This window comes from Gallus gallus, chromosome 10, assembly GCF_016699485.2.
Source record: "Gallus gallus isolate bGalGal1 chromosome 10, bGalGal1.mat.broiler.GRCg7b, whole genome shotgun sequence".
Taxonomy (NCBI): Eukaryota; Metazoa; Chordata; class Aves; order Galliformes; family Phasianidae; genus Gallus; species Gallus gallus.
In genome coordinates this window covers 13,459,327-13,469,690 of record NC_052541.1, presented here as the reverse complement: position 1 = coordinate 13,469,690, position 10,364 = coordinate 13,459,327, and the positions used below count along the sequence as shown (strand labels likewise).

Below are 10,364 nucleotides of genomic sequence, written 5' to 3'. Positions count from 1 at the left end.
AAGGAAAGGGATCTGAAGTTGATTTGCTGAAATACCCACTACTTATTCCTCGGCATTTGGTTATGCTGAATGCTTTTGTTCCAACTGGGGTTGCTCATCTGTGAGCAACTAACTAATGGCACAAATCCCCGTGCATGACCTTCACGATCCTCTGTGGCCTAAGAAGGTTCACACCCCACTTAATTTGCAGAGACTGTCTGGATCTTCCAGTCTGACATCGCTGATGTATGTGGCAACAGGTAAATGAAAATAAAAGGCCAATTTGAGGGCAGCTCTATCATAGCGAATTAATAGTTCTGACATGAGGATTTAGGAGTAATGAATTTATTCTTTTGAAAAATTGCAGCTATTTTTAGTGCTCGAGGAGGGCTGTTTTCTAGGGACTAGTGACAGGCTGTGCTGCCAATGTGTGTAGGTTGATCTTGGAGAAGCAGCCAGCCAGCTTGTATGGGGGCTGTTGTCTTGCAAACTCCTGAGAGCATGCTGGCACTGGAGGCTTTCTATTAGACTAGGACAACATAAACTGTAGCTGAACTGTTCCTTTTTACAGATGGTCCTAATCCTAAACCTATTCCATTTCAAGTTCAACTGATCCTCGTCCTTTTAGGCCATGAACTGACTGGCGAGACAGCATCTCATGGCTCACATAGGACCGGGATCCAAATATCTAGAATGTCATTAAGTCAGATTTGGGCATCAAATCTGAGCCTCTGGCAGCAGGATGTCAAATCCTGGGCTGAGCCTCTTCTGGCTTATTAGTTCCCGAGCTCAAAATGACAGACTGTTCCTACAGCAAGCACACTGCTGCTCCAAGAGAAGAGATCAGTGGGAGCAGTTGGGCATTGACGAGCAAAGGCTGAGTGCCTGCTCCATGATGTTTAGGTCTTTGTGATAATAATGAGATCTTAAAATGTGTCAGTTCTGTATGAGGCAAATCATCAGCATAGGCCAGGAGCATGTTTCCATGGGAGTGTGAGTGTGTCTGCTGCTGTGTGACTTGCATAAGAGCTAGCTAATGCAGGTGTGACCCTGCGTAGCTGTATCTCAACTTGTAAGCTATGGAAGCAGGATGGGAATGATGTGAAAATGAAGGACTCTTGCTACCTCCTAATTTCTGCTGTCTTCATCACTTCTGACTTTCATAAAACCTTCCCCCACAGAGCTGCAGTCAGTGTTGCTGCTATAAAGGCAGTGAGAAACACTGTCAGGGTCCAAGGGTCCTCAGATAACAGCTTTCTTTTCCCTTCAGAAAAGCTGTGGCTATAAACCACCATTTGTATGTTGCTTTGAGAGAACAGAAATGTTATGTCTGTGTTCCCTTCTGTTTCTACCACTTCTCTTTCCATCTCAAAGCTTTTCATGCTCTGAGGAAGGATGGAGAGCACTTTTACTGGGGAAGAGGAGGTGCTGAAGTGACCGGGGATGACTGCATAACCAGGACAAGGAGAGACAGTCATATGGACTGTAAAACTGAGCCATTGCACTATACTGAAGTCAAGCTGTCTCTGTGAATTGATGCATCCCTGTTGTCCAGGGGCACCACAGCAAGCAAATTGATTTGGTTGCATATACCTTCTCCAGACCAGTAGCAGGAGGGGAAAATTCTCCTTCCCATAATCTCTACTTCCTCAAGACTGACTCAATCATCTCTGTTCAAGAGGATGAAGAGGAGCATTTGCTGGTGTATGGTAACTGCTGAGTAACGGCCTGAACCACTGATTGAGCACCTGTGGAAAGGACCCGGTCAGCCCTGGGAGCACAGGTGAAGGCAATTAGCTGTGATGAGGGGTGGAGCCTGGCTGCACCTCTCTTAGACCTCATTTAAGGGCTGACCCCCACTGGGGAAGGATCTCTGGTTGGAGATCTCTCCCTTCTGGATTTTTCCTTGCGAGCGTAGATCTTCGGAGCTGGGTGAGCACCTTTCCTTTTCCTTTGTAAGGTCATTCCATTCGTGCTAGTCTCTTTGCTGTTATACTCCTGTATTGCCCTTCCATTGTGTTGATCTTTCAGATAGTAACAGCTGATGTATTTGGCTCTCCCCAGAATCCATGGTACAAAATGCAACTTGTATTCAAGACTGCAGTCATTTTATTTTTTGTTTTCTTCTTTCTTTTCTTCTCCAGCCTTCTCACTATTGCCTCCACAGAGAATCTACAGTTCCTTCAGCTGCTCCTTTTCTTTTTCTGTGCTTGAGATGCTTTCTGTCCCTGCAGGTTTAGATCCTGCAGGAGTAGTGGCAGAACCCATGCATCCCATTTTGGAAACCTTTTCTTTTAGGATTTGGCACAGAAGCTCTTTGAAGACCTGGACACAAATTCTCTGCTCTCTTCCTCTGAATGTGACTTGCTATCTGATAAATGGGTGGGATCATTCAAGGTCTGTTGCTGTTGGTTGTGATCCCAGCATTGCCAGCACTCAGCCCTGTCTCACTTGAAGGGGTTGGCATGGCTACCAGTCTTCGTTCCCCTTTTTTAAGCCCTTAGTTTCAGGATAACCTGTCAAAGGAAAGAGCAGTACAGTTGCACAGCCCCTGATCCACCAGCGTGACCTCAATGAGAATTAGGTTAAAGCTAATGCAAAATAGGTGAAGCCTTGCAGAGCAGAAAAAATACCCAGGGGGGACTCCAGGCTCAGAGAGCAAACTGCTTTGTCACCGTATTAAATCAAATGCACAACGCAGATAGTTTCTGCTAGCATGCGGTCTGCAGAAGTTCTGGAGGTGAGAAGGGATCTGAGCAGCTATTAATTCTATCTGTGTGCAGTAAGTCTTTTCTACCCCCATGGAGAAAGATAAACGCATGAAGCTTCTGGAGCCTGAGTTTGCTGAATTCCTCGTGGATTTGAATGGCCACATTATAATGTTGGCTTTGGAGCTCATCAGGCCTCAAAACAGGAGCAAATCTGGTGATAAGCAGTGCTGGAGAAGTCAATAGGGAAAATGAGCATTCCATAGGAACAGTGGCTATAATTAACCTGACCGCTGCCACAGCAGTGCCATGGTCACTGCTTCTACTTGGAAGCTGAGCCAATGACATGAAGGGGAAGCCCCAAAAGCCAATGAGGGACCCTGGATTGCAAAGCAGACAGCCTTGCTCTGCCATGCAGAATGCCCTCTTTGCTCCTTTGATCTAGGAGGGGTACTGTCTGCTGGCACCCAAACTGCTTTGGGGGTTTTGCTGGACTCCACTGCCCACCAGTTCACAACGTTGGAGGCAGTTGGATTTCAAGGATGAAATCAAGTAATTCCTCTGTGAGCTTATTGTGAGATATTTCTGGCTAAAAGCCTGGGAACCGATCTTCTCAGGATCTAGTATTCAGTGATAGCAGACTGCTTTATGCTGTCTTGGTCTCCTCCACATGCTTGCTTTGAGTTCAGCTGAGGGTGGGGGAGAAAAACACAGAAATGCTGCTAATCTCCACTGGTGATGCTAGGAAAGGCCACAGCCCCTGTGGGGCCCTCAGGAGGGACAAGAATCTATCTGTTGAGATTGAGCCTGATTTAATTTTTCTTATAAAGCATCTTGGCAGCTGTCTCCATCTGACAGGTTGTTAATAAAACTTTCCCTAGATGCAAAAGGGAAAGTAATTTACATTGGCTTCGCACCTCTGGCAAGCAGGAAAGATCCTGCCCCACCTGAGAGTGATTGGGGAGCAGACAGGTGCATGCAACGCAGGGGGAAGGGAGGAAGGCTGGCTCCATGCTTAAACAACCACAGGAAAATGCCATTTGGAATGTGCTAATGGGTGAGCGACCTGGGCTGGGAATCAGCTTTCTGTCCACAGCAGTGCTTTGGAGCAGCTTCCCAGCCAGGTCCTGAAAGGTTGCTCTACAAGGAGCAACAGTGCTACCTGACTGCAGGTTGCTCCATTTAGCCCGGTGCTTCTGCTGACATGCTGCTTGCTTTCCCTTGTTAGAGGCATGGGAGTTCCAGCACCAAGCTGCCCTAGGACTTTTCCTTTTACTCTTCGTAATGAGTTGATAGTGTCTTAGGGAAGGACTGTGGTGCTCACTGTGCTGTAAAGGCCTCTCCAAGAGGTGTAAGACTGCAATTACGCCACCTCATGTCTCCTGCTACCTGGACAGGCACAGCCACCTCCAGGAACATAGAATCAATAAGATTGGACAACAAGACCACTTAGGTCATGTTGCCCAACCATCAGACCATCACTGCCATGCTTACTCAGAAGGACCAAACCAAGGCCAAGTCTTTGTCTGTGCTGTGTTACCCTTTAACCCTGTTGCCACAGCAGTCTGGTTGTGACTTTAGCTGGATGTTCATCATGTTTCTGTGGGTCTTATGACCTCCAAAAGGAACCCTGAGAGGCACCTGTCCGCCCCTCCATGCTTCATGCATGGGCTTTGCTGCCCCTTTGCCCTGGGAGCTGACAGTCCAGAGGCATGCATTGAAATCCTCATGTGAAAGCAGGCTGGGATGGTGCTCTGGCCTTCAGGGAAACGTAAAGGAGACGGATTTACTCTTTGCAACCCACCGGCTTTAAATGCCCCTGCCTTTTCTGCCAGAAACGAGCTGTGAAATGCTGAGGAGGGGAGAACTAGAATTATGTCAAAGCAAACAAAAGAGGGTGGTGGAAGCGTTTTGTTTTCTTGTTCCTTGACCACTGGGATCATGCAGAGGATTTGTTCTGCTAAAAGGCAGAGGCTGGGTCCGGAGCTTTCTCCTGGATTGTCCTCAATTACTGATGCATTTTCAGAGGGGGTGGGGAGCAAAGAGAACTGATTGCTGAGTGCGTGCAGCTGGAGTGGGCTGGGAGACTCCTGAGAGCCTTTCAGTGCCCAGGCCAACCTTGTGTGGAGGTGGGAAGGAGGGCATTTGAGGTTGTTTTCTTTTTCTGTGGTCCACAGAGATGTTCAAAGCTTCCGGATGACAGAGCCGGAGAGGCCTTTATGCTGCACGGACTCAGTGACCACAAGGTAAGTTTGTTTTTTCAACTTTGTGTTAAAACTGTCTTTAAAAGAAAGCAATGTCAGAGATGGTGTTAGAGCTTTGGGTAGCATGATGCTGTTGTTTTGCAAAAGCTGTGGCTGATTTAGGCTGCTGGTAGGGGCAAGCAGCCCAGGATACCCCATCCCTGGAGGCGCTCAAGGCCAGGTTGGATGGGGACCTGGGCAGCCTGACCTGGTGGGGGGCAACCAGCCCATAGCAGGGGTTGGAGCTCTATGATCTCTAAGGTCTGTTCAACCTAAGCCACTCTATGATCATGTGGTGGATGGGGAAGGGTTTTCATCTTGAAGATGGTTGAACGTCTTGGAGTAGATCATTAGAAGATGCTGTAGTAGGAGATTGCTCAGGAGAAAGGTATGTGAGTCCTTTCAGGGGAGCTTGTCTCTAAAAATCAGGACTAGGAGAACATAACCTGAATATTAATTAGAAGATCAATGTATCTAGGTGTGAAATTTCATCCCTTTCTTGATTGAGCTGTGCTGGAGAGCGGCGTGCTTCAGCAGTGGGTGCGTTGTACCCTTGTTCTCTGGAGGTCTCAAGCACTTCTGTCATAGCTGCAGGTAAATGGGGACCTTGCTAAAAAGGCTCAGCATTTACAGCAGCCTTTACAAATGAGGGATCTTGCCTGAAAGCAAGAAAGATGAAATTAAGACAAGTGCAAAGTGCTCCTTTTAGGCAGGCAAAACAGAAGACAAACACAAAACAGGGAATACGTGATGAGGCAGCAGTACGGCAGGTGAGGACGTGGGGTTTGTGCTGCTTCACAAGCAGAATACGAATCAACCCTGCACTGCTGCTGCAAAACAACTCGTTGTAGCCAACACTGTATTAATGAGAGTACTCTTAGCCAGATAAGAGAGGCAATTATTGCAATCTGCTCAGGGCTGGCAGAGCTTCAGCCAGGTGTGGGTGTCTGGAACTGATGAGGAACATCGTCTACACCCATTCAAAAACTGGGAGGGATAGTCCAGTGAGGGGTGGGGGGGGAAAGGTGAATGATAAGAGGTTAGGCAAACAAGTACCGTGAACAGTGCTTGCAGACAGTGCTTTTGTTTATTTTAGGAGAGAAAATATGGAAATGGGATGCAGTAAGTCGTCTTACACATAAATAGTACTTATAAAAAGGCTGGAGATGAGGTGTTTTCCATAGTCACTGGAGTGGAAAAAAGAAATTGCTTGAATTTATAGTGAAGATGATTTAAGATGTTTATTAGGAAAGCCCATCTAATTCCTAGAGGGGTAAAACACTGAAGCAGACTGCTTGGGAAAGATCATAGGCTCATTAAGGTTGGAAAAGACATCTAAGGTCATCTACTAAAACCGTCCACCTACCACCAGTAGTGCCCGTTGGCCACATCCCTCAGTGCCACATCTCTATGGCTCTTGAGCACCTCCAGGGATGGTGATCCATCGCCTCCCTGGGCAGCTGTGCCACTGCATCACCACTCTTTTGGAGAAGAATTTTTTTCCTAGTAAGATGATGCAGCATCCCCTTTCTCAGTGGATCTTAGAGCGGGTTAGACAAACAACTATCGGGACAGATACTTAAGTATATGTGATCCTGTCTCCGATGATCCCATGGGATGCCTTTCTGCCATACATTTCTATAATTAAGCACAACATACAGACGTAGACTCTTCCTTGAGGAGTTAAAAATCTGTCTATAATTAGAAAAAGTCATCATCTTTTAATGATAAAACTAGGTTAAACGTGCCTTATGTGACAGCTCCGTTAGAGTATTGTTATGGAACAAACATCAGGAGGGAAGGGAACTCTTTAAACTAAAGAACAGCACTGGCGTAGCAACATGAGTATAAAACTGGCCAGGCATAAATTAGGCAGGAAATTGAAAGAAAGTTTTGAACTGTCAGAACAGCAATGTTCTAAAACAGCCTTTTATAATGGGAATGCTGCGGGCAAAAATCAGAACTTGTTTTTAAAACAGAGCTCGCTAAATTAATTCAAAGGATTATATAGAGCTACTGCCTGTCATAGCGGAGTCCCGGGCGAGGGGATCCCTTTTGTTGCCTTATTTTAGGAGCTGGGGGGAACAGAAGCGTTTTTGCCCCAATGGGGCTGTTTTCTGCTGCTTATTGACATAAATGTACTGCTTTCATCCCGGTGCTTTTCCTCCTGTGCAGCAGTGACTGCTGTCCCTTTTAAGACGTGAAGGTCGCAGCTCTGTTTAAAATGGCATAATTGCAGCGGGGGGTAACTCCACCTTTAGGAAGACCTTCTGAAAAGGGGACTGCAAATCATCTTGACTGTTCCAAGGCTGCAAACTGTGCTGATTGCAGAGAGCATGGTTTGGGGGTTAATGCGAGCAGCTGGGAGAGCTGCCTCAGGTGTTCCCATTCAGCAGCCCTGGTGGTGCAACGTGAGGGGTTGGGGTGGGGCACGAAACTGCTGCAATGGGATGCTGTGTGCCAAAGGCAGCTAACAGGACAGTGCAGGCTCTGTGCCAGCAGAGGAACTGAATTCGGGGCTGACAAATGAATCAGAGATGTGATTGGAAGTGCCATGCTTTGGAGGTATAAGCAATTTTCCTATAATCAATCATCCAAACCAAATTGTTTTCATTTCCTTACATTATTTAGCACCCCTTTGATAGCAGACAATAGGAGCTGTGTTTTGATATTTTTCACCTGTTGCTCTCGCGCTGATGTGATTTGTGTGCTTTGGCAGTGGGATGCTGGGGGGAAGGAGCTGAACTGGGTTCTGTGTTTAAAAAAAACTTGGCAGAGACCACATCTGTGATTATCAGCCAATCATTCAGATGGAGACATTATTTGTCTGCTCGCATTAGGTCTGTAGAGTATCTGGCTGGGCAAAGCTGACAGTGAAACTTCTACAGCAGAGGATGGTGGAGGGAATGAGGAGGTGATAAGTGAGAGGTGGGTTTGAGAGCCCCTGGCTCCTTGAGTGATAGCAACTAAGGTGAGACTTCATTAGACCCATCAGCTCTCCTCGGTGCTCCTAATTACATGACAACCTTGACCCAGTTGGAGATTGTGCAGGAAGGGATAAGTAGAGCAGGAAGGCTGGCTCTGATATCCTGGGCTGACCCATATCAAACAATCCCCTTACTTTTCCTAGGGCTAAGTGCATCTCTGAGATCCAGGGGGACCCATCTGCTTTCCCTTGGACACAGTGTGGGAGAAGGGAGGAGAAGTTTGTGGGAAGCATAAGTTAAGGTGACTCCAGTGATTGTTTTCTAATGTGGATTCTGAGGCTCAGACATTTTTTCCTGCATTTGGTGGGACTGGGCTCTGCTGAAAAACTGCTTGGTGCAAATATAAGAGAGTGGGAATTTGTGGGAAGATGCAGCAAGAATAAAGCCAATGCCTACTCTGGAGCGTGTGCTTTTCATCTCTTTGAGTCTGATCACTTTGGCCACATTTCAAGTCATGACCTGTTTGCGCCATGCTATAAATCAGCTCAAGATAGGTTTGTAGAAAGGTAGCCTGCAAATGCTGAATAACAGCCTATGTTGCCTCAGCTGAGGCAAGAAAGTCTTCTTCCCCAGGCAGGAGGTACACTGAGGAGGATCTTTTCATGCACTAAATTCAGAGCTGCCCTTAAGCTGATTTGTTCCAGGGTATGTCTCAGCAGGAACATCCCACTGCTTAGCCAAGATGCAGACATTGCTGTGTGCATGTCAGGGCAGGTGTGCATGGCCTGCGATGCAGCAAACTGACAGAGACCTCTCTAATGGAGCCTGTCCCACTGAGTGATGCTCCCTAAGGGTTGTGCAGCCTGGCACCTATTGGTCCCACAGCAGGGAGTTGGTATTTGGAACTGCTGGAAAATCGTAGCGTATCACAGGAGTCCCCAGTGTTATTGTTCATCAGGGAAGGGTACAGGCATTCTCTTCTAAAGAGAGCTTGGAGACAAACAGAACTGGAGAGCAATTTAAGGATTAGTTTCAGCTCTGACTCAAGAGCTTGAAAATATATATATATTTAAATATCACCGTGTGTTTCAGTTTTCATTCAGCTGGCTTTCCTTGCCAGTGGTGTGGCATGTGTGGGAGTGCAGGGCTGGGTTTTCTTCTTGTCAAATCTGAACAAATACCGGGCTGGGAGCCTGCTCACTCAATGCTGGGAATCACAGAAGTGCCAGGATGTCCTAGCGTGTCCAGGTAAACAAGCAAGGCACGTTGATTATATCACTGGCACAGCAGATTAGCTCTAAGCACAGACTGCTCTGTGGCTCAGCTTCTTGTGCAGTAAGTGGAGATCATGCTGCTTTTCTTCCTGCCATTGTCCATCCTGCCCATTTGGCTGCTGCTGGTGGAACAAGGAGTATTTCTTGGTTCAGGTTATACAGTGCTACGTACAGCAGGGCCCTGTTTGCAGCAGGGGGCTTTGAAGTGCTGCTGCATTAGAGCGAACACAGAGCACCAAACCTGGTGGATGAGCAGCCTGGGTAGCACTGACGAAGGTGATGGATGAGGCATGTGCCTGTCAGACTGCAACAGCTGAAATTCACCCAGCAAATCCCATTTGTAACAAACCTCCATTTACAGACATCCGAACAGGAAGACCTGTTATTTTTTTTTCCCCATTGCTAATTGGTTCTCCTTGATAGAGCAAATGCTTACACGAGGTTGAATGGATGTGATGATCTTTATCTGTCTGCTCTCCCCAAGGTGTGCTGTGTATAGCCCACAAGGGTACGTCTTCGCCTCTCCTTCATGTCTTAATTTTCCTTTTCTAATGCCACTTAAATACTGAGCAGTATGAAGCCTCAAAGCACTGAGTATCTCTGGACAGTTAATACAGAACAACACTCATTTTTATCTTGAGGTGGTGGAGTGACCTCTCCTTTTATGGTGACTATGGGGGTATAATGAAAACCAAGTCTCTTGATGGCTTTGGCCTTTTTAGGGCCCTCAATGGCCATTTTGTGCAATAAGGCTTTTATCTCTACTTCAACTTCCTCCATCCTCCTCCTCCTGATCTTTAGAAAATAATAAATCCACCTCCTGATCATTGCGGTTGATGTTTCCAAATCCTTTTAATTAAAGCACATTTTTCCCTCCATTCAGACAAAGGGCTCAGAGTTTATCTTCTATTGCTCTCTTCCTGCTGGAGAAACCTGGGAAGCACGTGGTAGGGATGAGAAACGTGGGGTTTTTTTTGCTGTGCCTTGTCACCACCAGTGGCATGTGCCAGCTGCTTCCCAAGGGTTATTAATCTCTTGAACAAAACTTCTGATGCTACAGTCGCTGTTGAACCTGAAGAAGAAAAATTGTAGATAAATGCACCATACTGCCTATTTTGCTTTTTCTGCTGCCGTATTTTGCTCTGTTTCGTGGCTCTTGGCTTGCAGAAGTACAGCAATACTTAATTATTGTACTTAAGTCACCCTGAAGTCCTCTTCCTTTACATAAATAGG

The 10,364-nt window shown here is 46.7% G+C and overlaps 1 long non-coding RNA gene across 1 annotated transcript in view; it reads left to right on the top strand.

The window, feature by feature from the left end:
- The first annotated feature begins 1,776 nt into the window (after positions 1 to 1,776).
- Positions 1,777 to 10,364, top strand: part of LOC107054206 — a 63,149-nt gene continuing 54,561 nt past the window's right edge. Inside the window, exons 1-2 of the long non-coding RNA XR_006931138.1 lie at positions 1,777 to 1,911; positions 4,865 to 4,933. This is a non-coding gene — a long non-coding RNA (uncharacterized LOC107054206). The remainder of the gene's footprint in view (positions 1,912 to 4,864; positions 4,934 to 10,364) is intronic.